This window comes from Lepisosteus platostomus, chromosome 10 (assembly GCF_059453375.1).
Source record: "Lepisosteus platostomus isolate fLepPlt1 chromosome 10, fLepPlt1.hap1, whole genome shotgun sequence".
Classification (NCBI taxonomy): Eukaryota; Metazoa; Chordata; class Actinopteri; order Semionotiformes; family Lepisosteidae; genus Lepisosteus; species Lepisosteus platostomus.
The window spans coordinates 50,712,996-50,737,521 of record NC_142620.1 but is presented as its reverse complement, the minus strand read 5'-3'; the positions used below and the strand labels follow the sequence as shown (position 1 = coordinate 50,737,521).

Sequence of the window (24,526 nt, the reverse complement as noted above, 5' to 3'; positions counted from 1 at the left end):
GATCCCTTTAAACGACAGTACTAGCCAGAATGAGAATCTGATCAGTTCTGCATTTAATGGGGATCTGCATTCCTGATTTCTCAGACTAGTTTTTAAGTCTCAGTAACAAAATACATTCATTGACGTTATAGAAAAAAGGACGCATTTTGAAGAATGCACAAAATCCCGAACTTCGTGAAAGTTGTGCAAGACGCCATGTTGTTGCAAACTCACATTCGAGATCCCACGAATTGTGACATGTTGCAGCCCTTCCTGCTCACTAGTTACTGTAAGGACTGATGTAACGTGATGTTCGAGAGAATTAGTACAGGTTGTGCAGCAGACTTCACCACAGAACTATTCCAACGTGATCTGCATGCGAGTTAACAAGTAAGGAGCATTTGTGGGCAAAACAGTTTTGAAGTGGAGAACAATACTTCTAGTGGATTAAAAGAGATGGTTTCCCAAGCCTGCTTGTTTACAAATGTCACAGGGCCACCTCACCTCACGGGAAGTTTGCTTGCCTCCTTCTGAATCGCAGAATACGGCGCTGTGTGTACCTGGAAATTTCGTCTATTTTGTGATGTACAGTAAATTGGAGGTTTTACACATGACTGTCTACATTTTACTTTGATTGCGGTTTGAAATGCACTCATCAGTGCTGATTCTTTCTAAACCCCAAATATGAAAACAGCGCTACCCCCCCTTGGTTTCGGGCGACTTCTAACACACGTGTCCCTTTATGTCTTCCTGCCGAACAAATACAGTGCGTTAAAGCAGCGTCCAGGGGTCAACTTAATCTAATGCCCTGGAAAATTCGACAAGCTCCCATTCTGGTCTCCTCTTAGCTGTCATTTACAATCAGAACCGAAACGACTTCCGCGCACAAGGGGGAGGTGGAGCACTTGTACAGCCGCTGCACCGAAGGGATTAATCATGCGCTCGCCCCCGGTCTCACTGACTCACCGCCAGCGCGGAGCTCTATTCTGGGAGCCGCGCTGCTGCTGGCCTATTGAGTGGCACAATGGCGCTGCGACGGCAGTGGAGTACTCTCTCGCCGCCGGAGGCAGAGTGGGCAGCTTGTGCGTGGTCATCACCCCCTTCTCCCGGAACACCTGCCCGCCTCTCCCCTTCCGTTTCCCCACCCCGCTCGGACCCGGTGAGCGAGAACGCCGAGTCCGAATTAGATTGAAGTTCATGCGGTAGCTTTTACTTATGCATCAGACCTTCTCTTTTTGTTAATAGCAGGAACATGCTTTGTCACTCTGAAAATCTATGATTAATAAAATTATGCTGCATGCTGAGGTCTTTTTTTTTGCCGTGACTAAGTCTTTCAGCTGTTTTTCTCTTTTTTTTTCTAGGGAAAAGAGGGAGGAGAAGACTCTGTGAGTTTCCGTTTCTTTCAGTATCCATGTGTTGTGTGTGGTTGAAATACCATTATATAGCAACACTCTAAAGAAGCAGATAATGTCTGTATAGTGCTTGTCATCCCACAGTGCTTTAGATAGGGGATGGGACTCACTTTGCCCTCCATACCAGGGAATTGTTTGGGGAATTGTGGTCCAAAAATTGTGTGCTTGCTTCGGCAGCACTTATACTAAAATTGGAACGATACAGAGAAGATTAGCATGGCCCCTGCGCAAGGATGACACGCAAATTCGTGAAGCGTTCCATATTGTTTACTTGCACATTGTCTATTGTTTGTTTGTACACTGTCTTGATGCACTGTTTGCACTTTGTTTTGTTTTTTACACTTGTTTTACAATCGAGAGACTTTCTGTAAGTAAGAATTCCATTGTACCAGTACCGGTTACATATGGCAATAAAGTTCAAGTTCAAGTTCAAAGGGAAGACCGCCACCTACTGGTCCACCAACACACATTACAGCAGCAGTAGATTTTCTTTAGAGCTCTCCAGTCCTAGTACCAACCTGGCCCAATCTTGCTTCACATATCAGTCCAACAAAAGTTACAATGTTGTCATGAAAGCATTGTGTAATGAAGGCTGAAATGACTGCTCTTGCCTCCTGGACATAGTTAAAATGTTGTAAAGGTGGTTCAGGTGGAGTTGTAAAGGAGAGACCTTTTTAATTCATTTTCACTCACATGGAATTTAACATGGCTCAGAGAGGCCAAAGAGAAAAATCTTTGTATAATTCATCATTGGGATGAAATGTGCAGCTTTGTTTTCATTTTTCTCCTTTTGGGATCTGCTTTTAAAGCCGCGTCGAGCAGCGTTTTGTGTAATCTGACATGGAAAGGCACTTAGTAATTGTCTGATGTGTTGATTCTCAATGCAATGTTGTACTGAGGTGTCAGTTCCTCCAGCAGCGCTCCTTCCAGAGTCTGGCATTGCCTGCAACAGGCACAGAGCTACAGTAGGTGCTCTACTGCTACACTAGAAGATGATGCAGTCTGTTTAAGTACCCCTGTTTCTTACTCAATCCGGCTTTCGACAAGCTGGTGTGAAGAAGCTGGCGTTTTAATGAACAAAATGCCAATTTTTCCCCGACCTCCAGCATAGCAGACATCACTGATGGGGATGGGGTGGTTGTTAAAGTTTTGTTAAACAGCTGTATGGTTCAGATTTGTCTGCTTTGTTCAGACGTAGTCAAAGGGAACAGTTGGAGTGATCTGTGTGTTGGTGGTGGAGGTGGAAAGCAATCATTCAACCGAGTAATGATTGATGACTTGGAAGCTGATTGATTGTATCTTCTAGATACAGTAGACTTACTTGTTTTAGATTTGCCTTGGTTACACATGACAGAAGTGCAGGAACCAACCTATGGCTAACGTGCATGTTTGAGCCAGGCCTGAGTGTGAATCCAGTACATGATAATGATAATGTTTCTTTATTAGCCCTATACAATTTCTTGCATTAGGAATTTGTCTTTTCGCATACCCCAGCTTTTCTCCATGGAGAGACAGACACACAGACAGGGAGAGAAGCTTGGGGTCAGAGCGCAGGGTCTGCCATTGTACGGCGCCCCTGGAGCAGTTGGGGTTAAGGGCCTTGCTCAGGGAGTAGGATTCCTCTGCCGGCCACGGGATTTGAACCGGCAACCTTCCAGTCACAGGCACAGATCCGCTCTGCCCTTTGTCATCCCTGTGCTGTCATCATCATACCTGCCCCCTCACTTTTAGAAGTGTGTTCATTACCATTGTGATCATTCGTTTTTCTTCCAGCATAACACCACCAGCTGTGCAATTCTCAGGCTGATTAGAACCTTCTTTTGTTTTAAATCCTGCCTTCAGTGGTGGCTTTGGAATTGGGAAAATTGTGAGACAAATTGTGGAAAATTGAATGTGACTTAATGTATATACTACAGAAAGTTTTTTTTTGTCTTGCGCAAAAGGGATTCGTAGAAACAATTCATAATATAAGCAGATGACTTCAAAACCCCAGAAGTTTTATATATTACATTACAATCTCTGTTGGGGTTCGGAAGATTAAAGGTTGAAAAAAGGAATTGTGCTCATTTTTGTTATTTTGTAGTTTATCTGATGGAGTTTCTCTTTCTCAGCATTTCTGTGCAGCCGGTTTCAAGTTATGCACATGGTTGTTTTCTTGAGTATGTGTTCTCTTCTCCCCTTCTGTCCTCTGGTGTTTCATCCAAATCGAGTTAGAGATCTGCGAACAGTCGGATTTTGATCCAGATCCGGGTTGCAGGCACTCCTGTGCTCAGACCTGCGTGTCTGTGATGTCGAACGGTAAGTTATACTCGTGGATTCATTGTGCTCCTTCTGCCTGGGGGGACGTGTCTTTGAATTTCATCCTCTGCTGCACGTGAAAACATGTTTTGACTTCATCAATCAGCAATCAGTCTAGCCTCCAGGAAACCTTTCTTTTCTTCCCCATGCATAATTCCATTCACTGGGTTATAAAACCTCCAATCTGCAGTACTTGTGAACATCTCTTCATTTATAATGGAGCACCGAAGGAGACAGATGGTGGGACGTGAGAGGAGGGAGAATGAAGGTTGCCACATCCGAGTTAGGCCTTTAAAAAAACTGCACTCCCTGATAATGGAAAGAGAAGTCACTCCAGGGGGTACTCTTGTTTAGAAAGGTCTGCCATTGTTTGCCTGCTCCCGACAAGGTTATCAAATGAACAGTGACAAGTCTGTGCTGTGTGGTAATTATACAGTAGCAGCGCTGACGGGGCAGGGGCGTGTTTGGAGAGGCGGCGGAATGGTGCCCCGGCAAACGGCGGGGCCCCCCCGAGTCCGTTCTGAGCGGCACGCCATCTCGGTGGTCAGTGGTCAGCCGGTCTCCTTTCCCCTTCCTCTCAGCTGCTGTGGATGCAGCACAGAGCCCGGCCGATCGCCGTTGGGCTCATTAATCCAATCCGGGCGGCGACACTGGGGTTCATTCGGGCAGCCGGAGTCTCCACATGATGGAAGAGAAGCCGTGGAGGAAGTTTGGAGGATATAGCATCCAGGCTTATCCCAGTACACTCGGAGACCCAGGCTGTGAGGGAGAAGTGAAGCCATTCGGTCTCCTCAGTTTTAGTCACTCAACTCCGAGAGGAGTCATGCCTCTGATCTTTAAACTCTTAATGGGGAACAAATAAAATTTGTTTTTCGCCAATACTTTTGTTTGGGTTATTTGCTAACATACCCACAAAGCTGAATCCAGTAAGAACATCTAAACCATAAAACCAAGATCCAGAAAGAAAGAAAGGTTCTTCAGCTTTGTTTTGCTTTGTTGCAGCACACAGATCTTACCATGCTGTAACTAAGAATTGCTTTAAACATCTTAATTACCTTCATGATTTTGTGTACATATTGAATGTTAATACACACAGCAAAGAAAAGAACAGCAATTCATTCCCCTAAAATGGCTTTCTACAATAATAATACCAAATTAATATCTCCCTGACCATATGTATACATGGTATGACCCTGACTTTCTCAATCTCATCCACAAACAAAGGTGGAAACTTTAGTAACACACAGGAATTGTTGATGTATGGAATGAACTGCCATGCCCAACTGTCGCAGCAGAAATGCTATGATCTTCCAAATTTCACCTTAATGCTGTGATATTCTCTCCTAGTGAATAGGAAAATAGTCTTCGAAGGGCGGAAAGGCCTGTTCTCATCATATAATCGTCCTGTTTCATGCAAGCGCACCGAGTCCGTCCCGAGAGTCAGACAGCGCTGTTAATTAGCCATCCGTCTCGTTTCTCTTTCCTTTCGCCCGCTGTCTGCTCAGCATAGTGGACGGGCGATGACGCCGAGGATAATGAGCCCACACAAGCCTTCCTCCTGATGGCTGCCAAGACAGTGTGCCTGCATACAGCCCTCTCCAGCTTTCTGTTTTTCAGACAGTAGTGGAATCAGTGCAACATGAGGTTCAATCTCTGACACTTCAATGGCCTTTTGAAACAGAGCTGATTACGTTCACCAATACAGAGCAGATGAAAAAAAGAGACTTTGGATGCAGACTGCCTTTCTGCATTCCCTCTCTTAAGCCTTTTTATTCTTGCTTAAACGATTTGCAGATTTCTGCATAGTAAAGCGTCTTCTTGCATGAATGCAGAAGCTAACCCAAAAGCTGTCACATGCATACAGTTCAGGGTTGACAAATTTACAGAGTATGTCCTTGGCTTCAGTGTGGCTTCAAATCAGCGGACGTTTCCTTCTTTCTCTTCGGGTAAGAGTTTAAAGAGGTCACTTTGTGGCAGACAGGGGCTGATACTATCAGAACTGGCTCAACAGGAAGCTGTCCAAACGGGTTGTGTCCATTCTCAATAAGATCAGCTGCTCATGTGAGCAAAAGACTCACTTTCACTAACCAAAGCTCAGGAGCTTCTGCTAATAGGATTTCCTGCCGATTTATAACTCGCCTGTCGGGTTCTTGAGCATCTGGCTTTGGCTTCGCCCTGGAAGATGAATGTGATGGTTTTCAAATGTTTTAATTAAACGTTGAAAGGCAAAGCCAGTGAGCCCAGATCTTTGACGTCAAGCCTTGTTGTCAAACAACTGGCGCGTGGAGAGACTGCTGAGGCGCTGGTTACTCCTCTCTGTCAAGTCTGCAAGCCGAATGTGTTCGTACTCATTAAGTGAGGTCTGCACATCGTTCTCAGCGTTCCTTCAAGCAGATTATATTATCATTCTCATTCCCCGATAAAAAGCCATCCGTAATGTGGACATTTCATTCGTGCTTATATGAATTTCTATTTATAAAATGAAGCTTCATTTCTTTACCCTGTTGAGCTGAGTGTGTGTGGGTGGGTTGGTGCGCTTTTCCTCCTTTGTCTGTTTTTTTGTCTTCTTCCAGCTGTTGCTTGTAATATTACAAAACATAATGCATGTCCTAATTTGCACATAATTAGAAAGCAGTTTTTATAAGCAACTCAAGTATGTGTTAGGGATGTTTTAATGATCTTCTCTCAGCAGCGCAATCTGTCTCCTCTAACACTCTGGGTTTTGGGAGCTCCTCTTGTGCACCATATACCATATACGCTGTACTTGTTGTAGCGCTGGCTAGCATATGGAGCCCAACCTGAAGATTTGTCATCTTGTCTTTTAGTTGTGGATGCATTTCCTGTTCCAACAGCAAAGCCCTATGAGTAATTGCAGTCCCACTCTTAATGGGATCATTGAGTAAAACCAGTAAGGCTGTGTGTGTGTTTGGGGGGAGGGGGGGGGTAGCTAGCGGGCTCAGTGGTCACTAAAGTCTCTCAGTATGGGATTGGGGGAGTCCTTTTAATCATTTGCACCCCATCACTGTCCTGGGGGAAGTCTGAGTGAGGCTAGGGACATTAAGCGACTGGTTTCTCGCTCAGTTCTGCAGGATTAGCGAGTGTCTTACGAAGGTGGCCAAAGATTCCATTGATCACATGGGATAATTCGGCATAGAATTGGTCTGTTTAATAATTGCACACTGCTTTGGGATGAAAACCCGATGATTTTGTTCATGGGGATCTGCCTTGGAGAAACCAGCTCAATAGAAGTTCTCAATGTCTGTGCATTACACCCAAACTCGTCTGCTTCTCTCCCTGTAGGTTTATTTTTTTTTCTTTCTTTCTAGTGTTTCTCTCTCCTGCACTCGAGCATCTACTTAGTTAATGTTGCTCAACACGACTGTGTGTCCTTATCACACACCACTCAATGCTCTCGTCATTGGAGTGTGCAGGAGCACAGGCACACTGGGAATACACTAGGAACCGGGAAACCATTAGTTTCAGCACTGGAGGTGAGAATATAGGCAATAATCATGATAAGTCTGCCTTGGGGAAGACAGGCCGAATGTCAATTTTTGAACTTGTCTCATCTTTGCACAGCAAATAGGATTAGCCCTTGTTTTATGGGTTGTTGTCATTGCAGAATGAAGGGTGAATGAGCCAACAGGCTATAGTGTATCAGCAGTTCATTACAGGTTAGGAAGCAGCAGGATTATCCAAGGAAGGAGCACGGAAGAGGAGCCACCTGAGAGTCTGGGAAAGCCCAGTGTGGATTTCAGGCAGCATTCCCGAGGAAGATCAGTTTCAGACCCGGTGGGTGCAGGGGTGGATTGGGTGACACTCTCTCCATTTCTGAACTAAGTTAGAAGGAAAAAAATGCCACATTTCCAGAAATGAGACCCCAAGGATTCTCAGTAAAAATCACCATTCCTGTGTTTTTTTCCTCCAAAGCCGCATACTAAGAGGGGGGCCGAGAGAGACGAGGTGGAGGGGGGTGGGGGGAGGTGGGCTATGTTTTTCTGACTGACGTGCACCGTCAAGATATTTTGCAATTAAACTGTCTTCCCCCGAGAGCTGCTCTGTCTTCCTCTGGAAAGGAGGAGAATTAGAAAGGAATTATACAGAACAGGTGCTCACTGGCTATTTAGCATTGTCCCCCAGCTGCCTGAGAGCAGAGGCCCTGTTTGAAATCCTGGGGTGTGTGCGCAGCGAGGAGCAGGTGGCTGTTAGCCTGCAGGGTGGGCACAGGCTGTTTCCCCTTGCTTTGGGAGAGCAGCTCCTACTTTCAGCACCCTGGAGAGCAACCGTGAGCTGGAACAACCTGTTGTCCTGAAGTGTGGGGGGAATAAAAAAACATTCAACCTAAGAAAGAGAAAGTGTGGTTTAACGACTGGTAGATTAGTTTGCTAATTTAAGATACAATGACTACAGTAAATCCCTGTCGTATTTTATGCATATATGCAGAACATATAATTCCATTACAGTCTTGGGTTTTGTTGTTTTCAGCTAGCCCTTTTTTTTTTGTTCAACAGTTGGAAACACGGGAATGATCATCCTATAAATCACAAATACAGAGTAAAAAACGTGTTGCCCACTTACACGTACTCAACCACAACATCATCGCAGATGAGTCAATCCACTTAGAGAGACCGTAGCCTGATGCTCACATGACCCCCATTCCCCATGGCGCTTCTCCACGTTGCGAAGTGATAGCATGCTCACCCCAGCCGGGATTGCTCACAGCATCTGATAGACAGCAAATGGGAATCTGGGCCTTATGTATCAGTATATTTTATGTCTGGTGTTGTAGCTCCCATTCAGGCGTGATACACAAAATTACCGTAGTTGCACGCTTTGGCCATGAGCTGAAAAGCAGGAGGTAAAAAAAATAACACGAATTTCTGGAATCAGAGTTAATCTGCAGAGACAGAAATAAAAAAAAATGTCTCTCTAAGCAGCGGACGTACCGAAGCGTGTGTGAGGCAATGAATAATGCAAGAACAATAATACAATCTTATTTATGAGCATTTTTCAAGAAACTCAGTGCAGGAGCTGGAGGCAGATAAAGCCAGATGCAGCCAGGTGACCTTACACCGCCCTCTGTAGATTTAAAGATTAGATGTTGACTGGGAAGGGAACGGGCTCTGAAAGGCACCTCATCGCTCGGCTCAGGCGCACACTCCCCTCCTGCTTAATCAGGCCCCTTGTTTGTTTAAAACCTCCTTCTTCAGCAGGAACTTACCGCCGTGAAATTAAAGTTTAAATTAATCTTTTATCAATTCTAATGCAGAGGACCCAAAGAAGAGAAGAGAATTTGAATGAATTAATGAATAAATAAATAAATGAAAGCACGAATGATGGTAAACTATGTCTGGGTGAAGTCTGTGCATGATGAAAGCTTGGTATACTGTACATGAAAACGTTGTCTAGATCCTGAGGGAAATCTGTCTTCTGCTGACAGCCCAGCCCAGTCCTGCTAACCGGTCCTTCTCTGTTTGCTCTCTCTTTCCACTGATCCCCAAGCTGCTGTGCTTCAGTACTGGAAACCTGGTCTGCCCACCCAGAAACCTTCTGTTTGTAAGCAGGCTTTTCCAGGAGAGCCTTCACCTGGGTCTCCACATAGCCACTGCTTGGTCATGACACTCAAAACCATGTTTTTGTGATGGGCCGGCATAGCTTATTCCATGCTCCAGGAAAACAAAATCCTTATTCCTGTTACTATACATATTCTTTTTGCAGCACACACAACGTCCTAATACAACCATCTGTACTAGAATATCTGATTTGCTGAATTGAAAATAAGAACAATCAGAAAGGTTCTTCCAGTGGATATAACCACTAAAGACGTTCACATGTACTGTAGGCTGGCCTGGAGCAGGAGCATCTTAATCCATTTTTCTAGAAGGATTCTAGTTATTATATTTTTATATTATTTACATCATGACACTATAATCCAGTTGCAAGAATTCAGATTGCGCCATTAGCTGCCTATGCTGCAGTGCACACTCCTGCATGAGCTTGGGAGGGGCATTGCACTGTGAAAAATGGCATCTGATCTAGCAAATACATGCTTGGGGACAGCGTGTACAATCCTCATCTTTGTCCGGCTGGTATGAGGGTTAATATTGGTAAAGCATAGTTGATTGAAATCACAGATTTTATATTTTCTATACCCCTCCCCTGAAAACAGGACCCATCTAGCCTACTGTATTTGGTTACTAGTTGCACACTGATCTGAGGATCTCCTCCTGATGTTTTTTGGATGAAACCAGGGTATGAACAACATGGTAGGGATACTTAATCCAGATACCCAGAACCCTCTGCATAAAGAAGTGCCTCTTGTTCTCAGTTCTCAGTTTTAAATGCACATGACTGTGGTTTCCACTTGAGTTCTCCGGATCATGTTTCACGCTTGATTCTGACGTAATCCCCTGGGCTCAGTATCAGTATCAATGAGGATTCTGAATTCTTGAATTGGATCTCCTTGTATCATAGGTCCACTCCATTTGGAATTGCTCATTTTTAATTTAAAATCTCAGACATCAAACACAGTCTGTCCGAAACTCATTCACCAATTCCGACACTAATAAACCTGACTGATTTTCTTTCTAGGAAAATAACTCTGGAAAAGCAGATGTCTGTCTACTCACTAGTGGTCCACAAGAGCAGTGCGTTTTAGTCAGAAGCAATGCCACACTCTACACAGCTCATAGAGAAAACAGGAGAGCCTTATTTTCTTTGTAACAACCCCAGATAAATACCAAGATAAACCTTCTTTGTAATCTCTTTTTTTAGCACATTCAGGAAAAACAAAAGGAAATCTTTATGTGCTTCATTAGCAGAAAATATATTTTTTAAAAACACCCCCTCTCTGAAGAATAGAGAGTGCTGATATGTGTAATTTGGGTATGTTAATGAATGGCAGTATCAGTGTGAAGGTGTCACACAGGGGCCGTTCGAGAGAGCGGTAAAACATGAAAAGAGAAAGCATGGAGCAGCACAGGATAAATAATGAGGTCATTAGCTGCGATAATAGGGCTGTGTTTTAATGATCTTAAGAGTGAGATAACACATTACATTTAAAAAAAGAGAGAAGTAGTAAAGCGATAACTCAAGCCTAATTCCCCCAGTCAGAAAAGTCATTTCTGCTCTAATTTTCATGCGAGCGCTATTTAAAATTTACACGTTACATTCATCAGAGCCTCCCCTCTCCTGCTGTGGCAGTGCTATATAAAAAACACTGGGAAAAGTACGTACCCAGAAGAGACAACATTTCAAACTTTCAAAATACTGTTACAAATCGGCGGTTACGAAAAAAGAGAATTACAAAAGAAGACCAAGCAAATGAGTCAGTAAGTCAAATAGATAATTATAACCCCCATGTGTTAAAGATTTGGCACCTGAGTTCTTTTCTTCTCCAGCACAGCTTTGATGAAAAGGGTAATAAATCATGCACGCTAGGTTAAACAAATACAAACAATGACAAAACACACACTAAGAACACACAGCTCAAACTGTAACATACAAGTTACTCTATTTACAAACAACACTTCCCAGAGATCTACGTCCTGGCCAACCAGAAAAACCCCAGAGTGCTACCAGTTATTAAAATCCTATATAATACCTGCTGTAGACAGGTCAACAGAAGAGATAAAGCCGTCTTCTAAACCAAGCAGAATACACTTACGGTTAAATCTCTCTCTCTATATAAATCTGGATGCGACAAACTGAATCTCCCCTTTCCAAAAATGCATCCCCTAAATAGGAGAGGCCGTTTTTAACCTAGGGATTCTCTGTACAGGAAATCAGAGTTTCTTGAAAACAATAGAATGGCCAGCTCTCTTAACAAGAATCTGTGTCTTTCTGTCTCTTCCCATCTTTTTTTTATCCTCTGTTCCTAGACTGTTGATAACGCTCAATCATTTACTAATTCCTTGGATCAATGTGTCTCAGAAACCCTTATACTTGGCCAACACCTCAGTTCCTTTCTTGCTTTGAAGCTCACTGACACTATCTGAATGTTTGACCCTTGTTCCTAGATTCTTGAGAGACTTCAAGAGCTACTTCCAATAACCATAGCAAGATGAATCCAACAGACTCCGTAGCTCTAGAATGTAAAAAATGTGAATGCAAGGAATATAACGAAGTGTGTAGTCTCTTGTTTCTCTGAGTGTGGACAGAGTACACTGGTTGTAGAAGTGGTCTGTGTCTCTGTGTCCGCCTTCTGCTCCCTCCTACCCATTCTGGGGGATGCTGGAGAAACCTGATGGAGAAAACGGGTGGCAATCAGATCTCTGAGAACAAAGATGATCCGTCGCTTCCTGAGGATGCGCCAGACGTGGGATGTGATTCCACGCAAGGGACAGCTGAGTCTCCAACACGGATTCGCATGACACTCTCTCAGAATTTAGCCAGGTTTACCTGAGCTGCCGATATACGCTTCCAGCAAAACAACTCCATTCGAAACAGTGCTGCCAATCAGAGGATGTTAGGTGACCTTGAGAGAATTCCGCCTGCAAAGCGTGCTTCTGCAAAGGTGCCAGCTTGACAAGGTTACTTTCTGAGTGCATATTGTCCCATTCAGTGCAACAGCATGCCTGAGATGTGCCGTTAAGCCTGAACCTTCAATATGCAGCATGGCTTCTGCCTTGCGCAAAGTGGTCTGTCAGCCCAAGAGATGAGCGATCCCCTTCCTGATTACCTGTCGCCAGTTTCGCTGACAGGCAAAAGGGGCTCAGTCTGCCAGGGACAATAGATTGAAAGAGAGGGAGACTGGAGGTTAATGTGCCTGCAATGGTAATTTAGTGCTAGACAGGTGATCCCTCATCAACCAGATTTTTCTACTGATTTAGTATCAGATGAAGCGAATTCAGAATTAGGGCCCTGGGGTGTCTTGGAGTTTCGCGCTGATGAGGTTTTTGACATTCGTTAATTTTCCAAAAAATGTTCAGTGCGAAACGGTTTGCGTTAATGTGCCTTCGTCTGAAGGTTGTGACAGATGAATCCTACCAGAATTTAAGACGTAGAAAGATTTTTTCGGAGCCTTTCGGATACTGTTTACAACCAGAAACAGAAATTAATATAAGGGCGCAGTAGACGTCTGTATAAACATGAGAAGGGTGCCCTGCAGTTTGGGACTGAGTGCTGTTCTGTTGTTTGTTATGGGAAAGAAACATCTGTCTGACTTCTGTTTTATTAACGAGCATTGCAGGTGCCCTTTTCTGAAGACTCTTTCAGGGCTTTTTATATGTTAATGTATTTTTTTGTGGAAAACAAATTGAGCTAGAATCCTCCATCAGCCAGTATAATTATAAAAGCCCGCAGGAGGAAGAGGGTGGAATTGAGGATGATGAGGATGGTGGTTCATTGCTTCATGTTGATTTAAGAGTGCAGGAGTTCATGGCCGTGCCCAGACTGACGATCTTGTCCTTATCCTTCAACACTGTAGCTGGAGAGCAGGGAGTTCCAGCACTGGGCCCGAGTGTCCAGCACCATTTCTAGGTCACCATTCAAACAACAGCTTCTAAAGACTTGGAACTATTTCGCTGTGATCAATTAAGCAGGTGACTTGCCAAATTAAAGTCATTTAGAGAACATTTGGGACCAAAAGTACCCTTCAGCCCTGAAAGACCATCATTCTCTTAATTGAACAGATTGCTTGTTTAATTCATTAACAGCTCACAGGTGTTGCCAAACCTTAGAAATGACACCTACTTGAGCAACTGGATGGGAGCTCTTGAGGACTAGGGCAGAGAGAAATGTCCCTGTGCTACGTTACTTTTAATTACTTCATATGTGCAAACTACATAACATTTTTGAGAAGTTAGTCAGGACATGCAGTGACAATCCTGAGACCACTGAATCCAATGCTCTTTCAACCTGAGAGCTCAGGTCTTCAAAAGTCTGAAAGCTTTGCTGTGCCCCTTAGGGTGAATCTGCAGAGAGGCTGAGAGTACATTTGAATACGTTAATGAGAGCGATGTTTAAGTCAGAGTTGGCCATGGCAGCACATTGGCTGCATGAATAAATTAATGAACTTGTATTATTACCTTTCAGCTCATTATAGCAGGATGCAATCAGATGGATTATTTTCTCTGTCTTGCACGCTGTCTAGTGGGACAGCCCTCTTGCTGAACATGTAAAAGAAAAGAAAATTCCCAAACAGGGAAATCAATTGTTTCATGTAGTGCCAGTCTCTGATGTTTTCATTCTCCCTTGCTACTTTTCTGATTCAGCTGGTGCGGCTTATTTATTCTTCCCAGCGCCTGGCAATGAGAGGGAGCTAATTACGGGAGAGAATCGGCTGCACTTCGGGCTGCTCCTTAGACACTGTTCCCTGGCCCCACAAAGCCAGGTGGTATCCTGGCGCGGATGATAAGCGGATCTTGCACGAGGCCTGGCTTAGTCCTTTGAAGACTGGAATGGGGCTGGAGGGCAGAGGAGCTCTTCCAGGTCAAGAGCTCTGTGCTCCTGCTGGCTGCTGGGTACAGGAACTGCTGCTCTGGAGATCAGCTCCCTGGACGGGGAGCCCTAACACTTCTTGGAAGTCCTGCTCCACTCCCTCTACAACAGGGCTCTCAGCCTCATTTCCTGCAGGATTCTAGGGGCTGGTCTAGTTTTGTTTTTCCACTCCAGCTGTCATATCCCTGGCATTAACTTCATTTTGGAGTTTTTTTCCTTGGCACTTTTTGCCGACACTAAACATCTCTTACCCATAAAGGTGTCCAGTGAATTCACTTCGTAAAAAAACACACATACTGTACGATACCAACATGGGACATCACTTTGCAAGGCACAGTAAGCTCATGGACGCTTAGGCTTAGGTGCACTTATGTTTTAAAGCAATTTCAGAGTCGCCAGTCATTTCTTTAAATTTATAGCCACCCCGTCTGGAATCACCAGATGCTCAAGTGTCGCTTGTTACAGCTAGATCCATTGTTCCTGCATGGGCAGAATGAGGGATTGAACACTCAGATGGTCCCCTGCATTGCTGTTCCTCTGAAAACAGCAGATGCCATCCCAGCAGCCCTCAGTCAACCCTGGTCACAGCTGGGTGACGTCACGGCCCAGGTGCGTACCGCCAACATCTGGGCCCTGGGGCTCACTCAAGCCATGCTCTGAGCAAGCTACTATATTGGTTCAGCTTCTTCCAATCACTCAAGTCACTAGTACCACCCTGGGACAGTACAGTAGCTACTGTACAGTGTAAACCATTTCCAACATAATTGTCATTTCCATTTGTTTTTGGTTAATCAAACAATTAGACAGGACTCAGGGACAAACAAAAACTGGGACTGACCCTGACACGTTATACTGAACGATTATGAACAACTCAGCATTGATAATATAAACACTGGCCTGATCCAACCGGATCTCAACTCGACCACAACACACAACACGGACATCTCCACGCATTCCCGGCTTCTGGCAGCAGGGGGCACTGCATTTAAAAAGTAATGAATACATTAGCAACTATGAGGCAGTGATGCATTAACCTGAAAAACTTTTGTTGACCAATAAATGCACAATCCATCTCAGTCCAGTAACTCTGGTGAAACAAGTTAGTGCTTTTTAGTAATATGGGTTTTAAATCACTTACAGCTCTTTTAAATATGAATATTGAAGATAGAGTCATTCACAAAGACCAGACTCTGGGAGCTTGGCGTCAATAATGAATGAAAAGAAGTGTGCTCGTTCATCTTGTCTCTCCAGGAGTGTGATTGATGAAGGGACAATAGCAGTTCCAGCGCCACATTCCTTATTAACCAGCGGGATTGATATTTACCCAGCAGGAATAAATCAAACTCTAAGTATTCAAACACGTACGAACCTGTGAAAACAGAGCTGGAGAACAAATAAATCAAAAGAGCCATGTATTTTGATGCCGGTAGCTGTAACTGTTTGTTCTGAGTTCTTTTTATATGGGATGAGATGTTTTGTCGGTTATTTGGGGGCACATTATGGTTACTGGAGTCACATCACTATAGTGCATAGCTGTTGTGTAAGGAGTGAGGATTTAATTTTTTATGTTTACCACTGAATAGCACGTAGTTTAAATCATTAACTTTCCCCCCCCCCCCCCCATGCCAACCAGCTCTCATCCCTAAAGTCCCTCAGCACATCCAATTCCGATCTGTCCCAGTTTTCCCTGTGGAATGGACATCGACGAGGAGGGCTGTCTGTGCCAGTCAAGCACCTTCCTATGACGTTGGGCCTGACTGCACTGTCCACTTTAAAAGCTATTTTTAACAGCTGAGCACATCTGTTTATACTCGGAACGGGAACAGGTTGCAAATGAGCTCCACTCCATGCTCTCCATCAACACACAGCCTCCAACCCTGGCAAAAAAAACCTGAGAGATTAGAAAAAAGACTTGAATTGCCGCTTGCTCTGTTTTGACATGGATGATCACACAGGCCAGTGCCTGTGTCTTTAATAGCCTTGCCTCTCTCCAAAGGGAACCAAGGCTAACCCTCTCCTTGCTTTAGCCCAGCCCGCTGAGGCAGCATTTCTGATTCCCTCCTCTGCCCCCCCCTCCCCGCTCTCCCCACCTCGCTCTGTTCGGAAATAGCATCTGCCACCTTCTTAGCAATCGAATCGAGCCCCCAGCGGACTCCGAAATCAAACAGATACCCTGCTCTGTGCGTGAACTGCTCCTCCTCCCACATCTGCCAGCAAAGTCTGTGATGCTCCCGGTGAGGTTAGTGTGCATCGTTAGGAAGCAAACACAAACAGCCCAGGTACACTCACTGCTGTCCGCCCGGCTCCTCATGCGTCCAGATCTCCACGCATAGGACCTGGCGGTTCTGAGCAGGTGATCTCTTGGGTTGGTATCACCACTGGTCGGGCTCGGATTGGCAGGATTGAGGTGTCTCAAGGTGTGCCAGGAAATGCACTGGGTGAAAGCTGCTGGGTCTTACGACAGTAGCATTGACACGACAGGGTCTTACAGCAGAGAGTGCTGGGGTGGTTTGCAAGGTGCCAGTGCAGAAGGGTGCTGAAATGATTTATAGGGTGTAGTCAGGGTATAGTCCCCAGCATGTGTGATATAATACACCACAGCAGCACAGCAGTAATATTTTTTTTGCCGATGCACAGAGGCTCAAAACATTGGAGGTCCCCTTGGGCCTGAAAGGCACATTAGGGAAAGCACAGAACATCTAGCAAGTCAATATGGAAGGCATGGAGCATCTGTCTTGTCACGGTTTTGTAAGTTGCCTTCTGTTGCAATCTCCACAAAGTGTCTCTGCGTCTAGTTTGTTCTGGTGTTCAGGACCGGGGCGGCTTTCTGTGGATTACCCCTTTTTTCTGCAGTTTTTGAAGGATTGCATGACGTGAGGTGTCTGTGTTCATCTGAAGGAGCTCGCAGGGCTGGTCTGTGGTGAATAACTGTATGTTAGCGTAGGAGTCGCTAGCAGCTGCTGGTAACAGTACTGGCTACAGTATACAGCTGTAGGATGTGGTGAAGATAAACCGTGTTCTCAAAGGGATCAGCAGCTCCCTGGATATCTGAGCAGCAGGTGGGAGTAGTTAACAGCTTTCCCCCCAGACTTCCTAGCTGAAAGTATATGGAGTAACAATCCTGGTCTCTCTGTCTGTTAAGTAATCATTTAGCCCAAGTGTCTTGGTGTTCTGGGAAGTGTCTTCTCTCTGAGAAGACACAGGCACTGCCTCGGCGTAGCAGTGTTGAGAGAAGACGACACTGATGGTACATTTTGATTTGTTAACATCTGGAGAAATCGGTCCGTCTGGTACTGAAAAGTCATTTCGCATTTTGTTTATCTCCTTGTTTAATATCTACTGCTTCAAAATGATCAAGGGAAAATTATCATTAATGAATTGACTGATCAGCCTTTTTTCATCCACCCCTGAGTTGCAGCCTCCACATACTGTACATTACACCTCTATGAAAATAACCTACAGGACAGATGTGTTCTTAAGCAGTAGCGAGTTCTTGACTCAAATGCAAAGTTCTAATTTATAATAACTCATTTCTTCCATGTACATCTGTATATTTATATGTACTGTACAAACACCCAGGTTTAAGGCACGTCTTTCTAAATTGGATGACCTTCACGTTGGCTTTAATTTTCCTAATAGTATGCAGGGCAATTGAAAATAATAACATTTTTAAATTGATCCTAGAGCACCTGCTTATTCCTCTGCACAGGAGGAAGGCGGTTCTGACGTAAGCCTGGCAAGACTTGCTTCTCCCCTGCATGCTTTCCTTTTTGATACTAGGCTGAATCAGAGCAGAAAAACAGAAGCAAGGCTACAAAACGAGAGAAGGCCACTCTGGTCATTTAATTCATGTGGTTGCTTGTATCTAGGAGATCTGAAGATCTAGAGAGAAGCCAGGGTGTCAGCTTTGCCAGGGTAGTTTCCTTTTGAAGGAGTCAGCGCTCAGATAGTACTAAGCCGATTTATTACATGTGCACACATGGGAAAGGAGAATATAGCAATTCAGAATTCTTCATGTGGGTTTGCCTTCATGCAGTCAGGTTCTTATACCCCTAGGACAGCGTTTTTATTAATATAGAACGTTTTGCTAAAATCGCCTCACTACATCTCCTCAACAGATCAAGATTAAATAGAGGCAGGCCATTTTCCGTGTCAAGGGAGCACTTTCAGGGTCAGCATGTCAGAAAATAAAGAAAAAACAGGGGGAACCATTTGTTAGAGAAGGGGAGGGACTGGAGTAACAGGAGCAGCACAGGCGAGATAGATCGAGAGGGGAATGCAAGACAGACAACACTTGTAGTTTGTAACACACCCTATCAATTTAAACATCTAGGCTGGGGAGCTTGTTCCATACTCCCACAACCCTTTGTGTATAAAGGTGCCTCCTGTTCTGAGTGTTAATAATAAATAATAATAATTGCTCATACTTATATTCCGCTTTCTGGACACTCCACTCAAAGCGCTTTACAGGTAAAGGGGACTCCCCTCCACCACCACCAGTGTGCAGCATCCACCTGGATGATGCGACGGCAGCCATAGTGCGCCAGAACGCTCACCACACATCAGCTCTCAGTGGGGAGGAGAGCAGAGTGATGAAGCCACTTCATGGATGGGGATTATTAGGAGGCCATGATTGGCAAGGGCCAATGGGAAATTTTAAGTGCAGTCCAGCAGAATCACAGTCCAGTGGGTTTGCCATATACTGAACATGCTGAGCGTGCTGCCCCTATAAACTACCTCTCTGCCTCTTCTCTGCTGGGAGGGAGCCCCCTTAGATACAAGGCTTTTTGATGGAGAACCAACCCCCTCCCAGCCCTAGAACAGGCCTCAACACAGAAGTATTCTTGGCTGTGCCTTTGCTTTGGACCTAAATTCTCAAAAAGATCTTTCTAACCATGCCCTTTCTCACCCCCGGAGAGTGTCTCAGGCAGGAGGCAAGGGGTGGAAATATTCTCTGGTCTGACGTCCCTAAGCCGCAGTGCTCAGCCAAACGTCACCCTGAAAGCCACGTGATCTCTGTGCCTTGCTGCTAGAAATAACATACTGTATTACTCCTTGTAAAAGCTGCTTTTCGCATAAAAGAGGCTCGGAGGCTAATTTTTGAAAAGCAGTGGCAGACTGCAGTTAATGATCCCCGGTCTAGTTTTGATTTCGAACGTCTGAGTCACGTTTTTCCCGTGTCCTCCAGACACCTGCAGTGCAATGCCCGTGTAGAGTTTTTTTGTGAAAAGCCTGGGGAGGGTTCCAGTCCTTCTTTCCAGTGGGATTTTGGGACCTGAGCACCCTATCCAGGCACAGATGAGAGACTCTCTTTCTCTCCTTGAGCTCTATAGCCTTGCATAGGTGCTATATCTGCTCCGTTTAAGGAGGTGGCATTAAAGTTACTGGTAGACTTCACAGAGCAGTGCTCTTCAGCCCCGCCTCCTCTCCTTTTCCCACCTGGGTTTCTGAATCAATAACTTTTAATAGACTGAGTCCAGTCTGATTGAGTATGTGTGTCAGATATGCTGTGGCTGAAGGTAGAGAGCATTAATCAAGGGGAAATTACTTTTTTCTGCTTTCCTTCTCTGCCCCCCCCCCCCAACCTGGTGTTGAAAAAAGCCCCCCTGGGAGCAGCAGTGTTGATTTAGGAAAATGCGTTTGTTTTGAGTCGAGTGGTTTGTGTTGTAGGCGAATATCTCTTCATCAGCGGGGCTTATAAATATTAACAAGAGTCTCACCGCAGGCTGTGCCACGCCACTGCTGGATGCTGTGAGCGATCTCCGGCTACTCTCTACACAAGGACAGGGGAGTCTCCAAGGAGGAAACCGTCCTGCAAGAGAGCAAACACAGGAGTGCAGATTGCAACGCGGCAAAAGATCATGAGAGCATGGCTCTGCTTTGCAATGTAAATGATTTCAGCTCTAAAACGGCACTGATGTTGATTGTGCTTCTCACATGTCATGAAACAAGCATGGACTTTGCTTTGCCGAGAAGTGGATGGGCTGCTAAAGTATCACACCAGTTATTTAACCAAGTATATCCATTGAGAACACATTCTCGTTTCCAAACGATGACCTGGAGACCCATTTACACAGCAGAGCATGCTCTGGGCAGGCTGATTAAAATACCCTGCTCAAGGGTACGACAGCTGCCACCCCAACGGGATTTGAACTTGTGACCTCCTAACCACTCCTCCACACTGCCGCAGGTCAGTGTGCGTTTCTGTTTGGTCTGAGAGGCTTGTCACCTTGTAGAACTGAGACAGAGAACAGCACACCGCTTTTGGGTTTGCTCAGAGCTGCATAGACATGTTTAGAGCTTTTCTGAGAAGCCGCTCAGGTGTGTGTGGTGCCTTTTAGGGCTGCCTCCTGAACCTCTCTGGTTGCTGTTCACGTCTCTGACTGAGCCTTGTGTTTCTGTGCTGGAGGATCGTGGCGGGGGGCGGGGGGGTGGGTGGGTTAGGGCCAAACAGACAAGCATTTTGAGTGGGTGAGGGCCTGGCCAGTAATTGGCAGCTAATTGCAAAGCCCAACTGTGTTACCAAAAGCAGATGTGATAGAGAGGCAATATAACTGTAACCACCAAGATGACTATGGAGGACACAGAAACATTCTCAGGTCTGTGCATCATTGAAAACCCTTTCTGAACAGTCATTCCCAGTCCCACAGACTCTTATACTCAAGGCTGAAGAAATACTGATATCCCCCCCATCTGTGGAGGTTCTCTCTGTCTTATTATGTCTGGACCCTTTTATGAAATCCCGAGCTACGCTGAGTTTTCAGAAATCCTCTGACCTGAGGTCTCTCTGGTACCGTCCTGCCAGACAGTCAGCACTGCCCATGACCTGTTGAACCTGCTGCCGGAGTCTGACCATGGAAAAAAAACTGCTTAGTCTTGACAGCTGAAATTCACAATGGCCCAGCAGCCAGAGAAAAACAACTGGCTATTTAACACGGTGTTTTGAATGCGGAGAATGTGAGACAGGGAAAGACACCTTCACAGAGATGTGCTTTGCAATGCATAGCCAATGAATATATTTAGCATGTAAAAAGAGGCTGCGTTTCTCTCTTGTCAGATCCAGGGCCTCAGAGAGGCACAATCCCCTGCACGGAGCAGCACAGAACATCATTGCTCTGGGTTTCTTCAGGGCAGGCTGGTGCTTCTGGGGGGAAACTTAGGAGACACAAATTATTTTCAGTTTAGAAAGAGCGTCTCACTACGAGTTTCTTTCCACATTAGGGAAGTTCATTACTTTGATGAATCACAGTAAAAAAAGCTTCTGCACTCATTCTCTTTTGGCTTTTATTCTATTTTATTACGCGCTGGGGGGGATTTTGTAATTGCATCACAATCTGCATTGTGTTAGGATTCCTCGCGTAATTGTTCTGATCCTTTTTTTTTTCATTCGGCATTGTCACCAAATGAAATAAATGGGCTTTAATTAGCGTGTCAGTTGTGGGAAAGGAAGAGGCGTTTGAAGAGCCTGTCGAGCGAGCCGCTGTGAGCAGCGCAGGTGGGGACTGGGGGGGCCGTGGGTGCTGGAGTGAGTTGGCGGATGCAGAGGTGCAGTCGGACAGTCCTAGCGTTTCTGAATGGGCCCGGCCCTTCGGAGTTCCCATTCACTGAAAATCCGCCGTGTGCAACACAGTCCTGACATCTGGAAGCGACCCGCGGCCGGTCTCTGTGAGACCCAGCAATATGACGCCCAGTCCGTTGTGGCTGATTCTGTAAAGGCTGTATATAATCCAGATGGTGTCGTTTTTTTTTTATTTCGCGTTTGCTCAATGGAGTTGGAAAGCAGCTTCCTAGAAGAGAAGCTTTCCTGGCCACACACCTAGAGTACTTAGAATGCAAAGACAGAAATAGCACCCCCCACTCTACCTCAAACACTTTTCTCTTCCAGTGTGGGCAAACGCCCCACCTAACTCATTTACTAGGTATCCCTAAGCCAGGGATCAAAGCCCAGACTGCCAGAGCAATCGCTGCACCTACAGGCAAAGCAGTACTGGGCTGCTTTCTGCATACAAACTCCACCAATGCCCTGCTGTAACTTTCTCCTAAAGCCGCAGATGTGGAGGCCGGCTCTAGGTGAATTGGCCAATGGCAGCGAGCCCCTGCCCCAGGGCCAGAGGTGACGGGGGGCAGGAGTTTCTCCCATCATTTCACACATCACAGCCAGCAGCCATATCACCCTGCAACTCACAACTGGTAACCCACTGAAGCTCAGCAGGTGTGAGCCTGGTCAGTACCTGGATGGGAGACCTCCTGGGAAAAACCAAGGTTGCTGCTGGAAAGAGGTGTTAGTGGGGCCAGCAGGGGGCGCTCACCCTGCGGTCCATGTGGGTCCTAATGCCCCAGTATAGTGACGGGGACACTATACTGTAAACAGGCGCCATCCTTCGGATGAGATGTAAAACTGAGGTCCTGACTCTCTGTGGTCATTAAAAATCCCAGGGCGTTTCTCGAAAAGATTAGGGGTGTAACCCCGGTGTCCTGGCCAAATTTCCCATTGGCCCTTACCAATCATGGCCTCCTAATAATCCCCCTCTATGAATTGGCTCCATTACTCTGCTCTCCTCCTCACGTAGAGCTGATGTGTGGTGAGCGTTCTGGCGCACTATCGCTGCCGTCGCATCATCCAGGTGGGGCTGCACATTGGTGGTGGTGGAGGGGATCCCCATTACCTGTAAAGCGCTTTGAGTGGAGTGTCCAGAAAAGCGCTATATAAGTGTAAGCAATTATTATTATTATTATCCTTCACAGCAATTATTTCTACAAACCACAGTTTCTACTTTGCTCACAGATAACGAGATGAAAACAAAAACTGATTACCAGGAAGCATATCCCAGCAGAGGGCACTTTATGTCATATGTCTGTAAAAGCACAAAAAAACTTTGTCAAGGTTCACATAGTTTAATGCTATAATGGCTTTACTACTAGGTTCAATATACAATAGGTGTAGCATCATTTCTGCAATTATTTACTAGTCCTCTCATTGATTATTTTGCAAATAGCTGTAATTACTGTCCAATACAATGGCTCTGTGAAAATATCTCCCTAACAACAACATTTCATAGCACAGTGTAATTACTGTACATCTCAACGCAGTAGTTAAACTTTGATGCAGTGAAGTGGGTGTCTGACAGTCACGTCTCTGTACCTGTTTCATCGAAGGTAAAGGAACAGCTTGATTGTAGTTGTGGGCTCCCCCTTCATTACAGCTGACAGCCTGCATTTGGACAGACAATTCGTAAGAGTGCTTTTTGTTCAGGGAAAAAAAACAAAACAATAGCAATCTTTAATGCTGTACCCGGCTTCACTTTATTATCGCAAAGCTGATGACCTTGGAGCTCCTTCAGTGCTGGGACTGACTGTCTACCCAGCTGCTTGGTTATTATTTCATAAGAAATTGCTTCACTGACACTGCCCCGACTCTAACTGAATGCACCCCTCCTGAGTTAAGCCTAGTTAGCACACTACACATGTTGCATCCCCTCCTGCTCAGGCTACTATTTACATAACTGCCTCCCTGTTGGGCAGCCAAGGCCATTTTCAGGAGGAGTAAACTGTAGAGATCCGCCTCAGCCTGTCTCATTCAAAGCCTGCTTGAGCAGTTAAGCCAATTCATCAACTTTCGATTGTCATTGTGTCTGTTCACATGTACTGTATGAGAACGGTCGAACACCAAACCAAGCACAGATGAGAGAAGGCAATTAGATCTTACTTGTTTGGCTGTTAGCAGCTTATTGATCTGAGAATTGCATCCACCAGGACTGTGCGTCACTGTTTATGGAAAAAAAGAGCCACTGAATTGTATGTTACTAATAGTAATTAGCTCTTCTGTCTGGCTTGTTTTATAAATACAGACACGCTGCTTCCATGATAGTTGTTTTCTTTAATTGCATGTTCACTGTGCTGTGCCCTCACACAGGCACCTGTGCCAGGCAGAATTAAAATGCTCAGGTATGAATTTGCCTCCGAGATGAATGGAAACAGCCTGCAGAGCACAGCTAGGAGAACGTTGCTTGTTTATGAATGGGGGGGACTGTAGTCAGAGTGCAAAGACCAGCAGGGTGTGGCTGGGGCCAAGAACAAAAGTCAGGGGTACCCCAAATTTATGATCAGGCTATTGTTTATATTTCAATTAATTTTTGATTAACTCCCAGACACTTCCAAGATGAACCACTGGGATCTAGCTCTGCGTATTTTCGCTGTTTTTGTCTTAGCGGTACACGGAGCTGGAGTGCAGACACGCTCCGCAGATGCTCTCCCTGCTCCGGAGTTATTCACGTCTACATTCCGATTTATCCCAGCTTCTGTTGGATTAAACAGCAGCAGAATACCCGACGCCCCCCACTCACTGGGACACTAGTTGATCACAGATGTGGTATCTCTCTTCTTAAATGAAGATGCAG

General features: G+C 45.3%; 2 long non-coding RNA genes and 1 other non-coding gene across 4 annotated transcripts; 2 read left to right on the top strand and 1 right to left on the bottom strand.

Annotated features, from left to right (window-relative positions):
* Nucleotides 1–769: 769 nt before the first annotated feature.
* On the top strand, nt 770–4,568 carry LOC148653909 (uncharacterized). Of its 2 annotated transcripts, XR_015924877.1 has the most exons (4): nt 770–1,138; nt 1,341–1,364; nt 3,606–3,689; nt 4,271–4,568. It is a non-coding gene; the product is annotated as an uncharacterized LOC148653909 (long non-coding RNA). The 2 variants fall into 2 exon arrangements; XR_015924876.1 differs by lacking the exon at nt 3,606–3,689.
* Nucleotides 1,553–1,659, top strand: LOC148653910 (U6 spliceosomal RNA). The gene has a single exon (XR_015925010.1). It is a non-coding gene; the product is annotated as a U6 spliceosomal RNA (small nuclear RNA).
* Nucleotides 4,569–10,693: 6,125 nt separating the features above from the next.
* LOC148653908 (uncharacterized) lies at nt 10,694–23,377 on the bottom strand. The gene is made up of 4 exons (XR_015941552.1): nt 23,272–23,377; nt 19,850–19,941; nt 13,718–13,798; nt 10,694–11,931 (listed from the first exon to the last, which is right to left on the bottom strand). It is a non-coding gene; the product is annotated as an uncharacterized LOC148653908 (long non-coding RNA).
* Nucleotides 23,378–24,526: the final 1,149 nt, after the last annotated feature.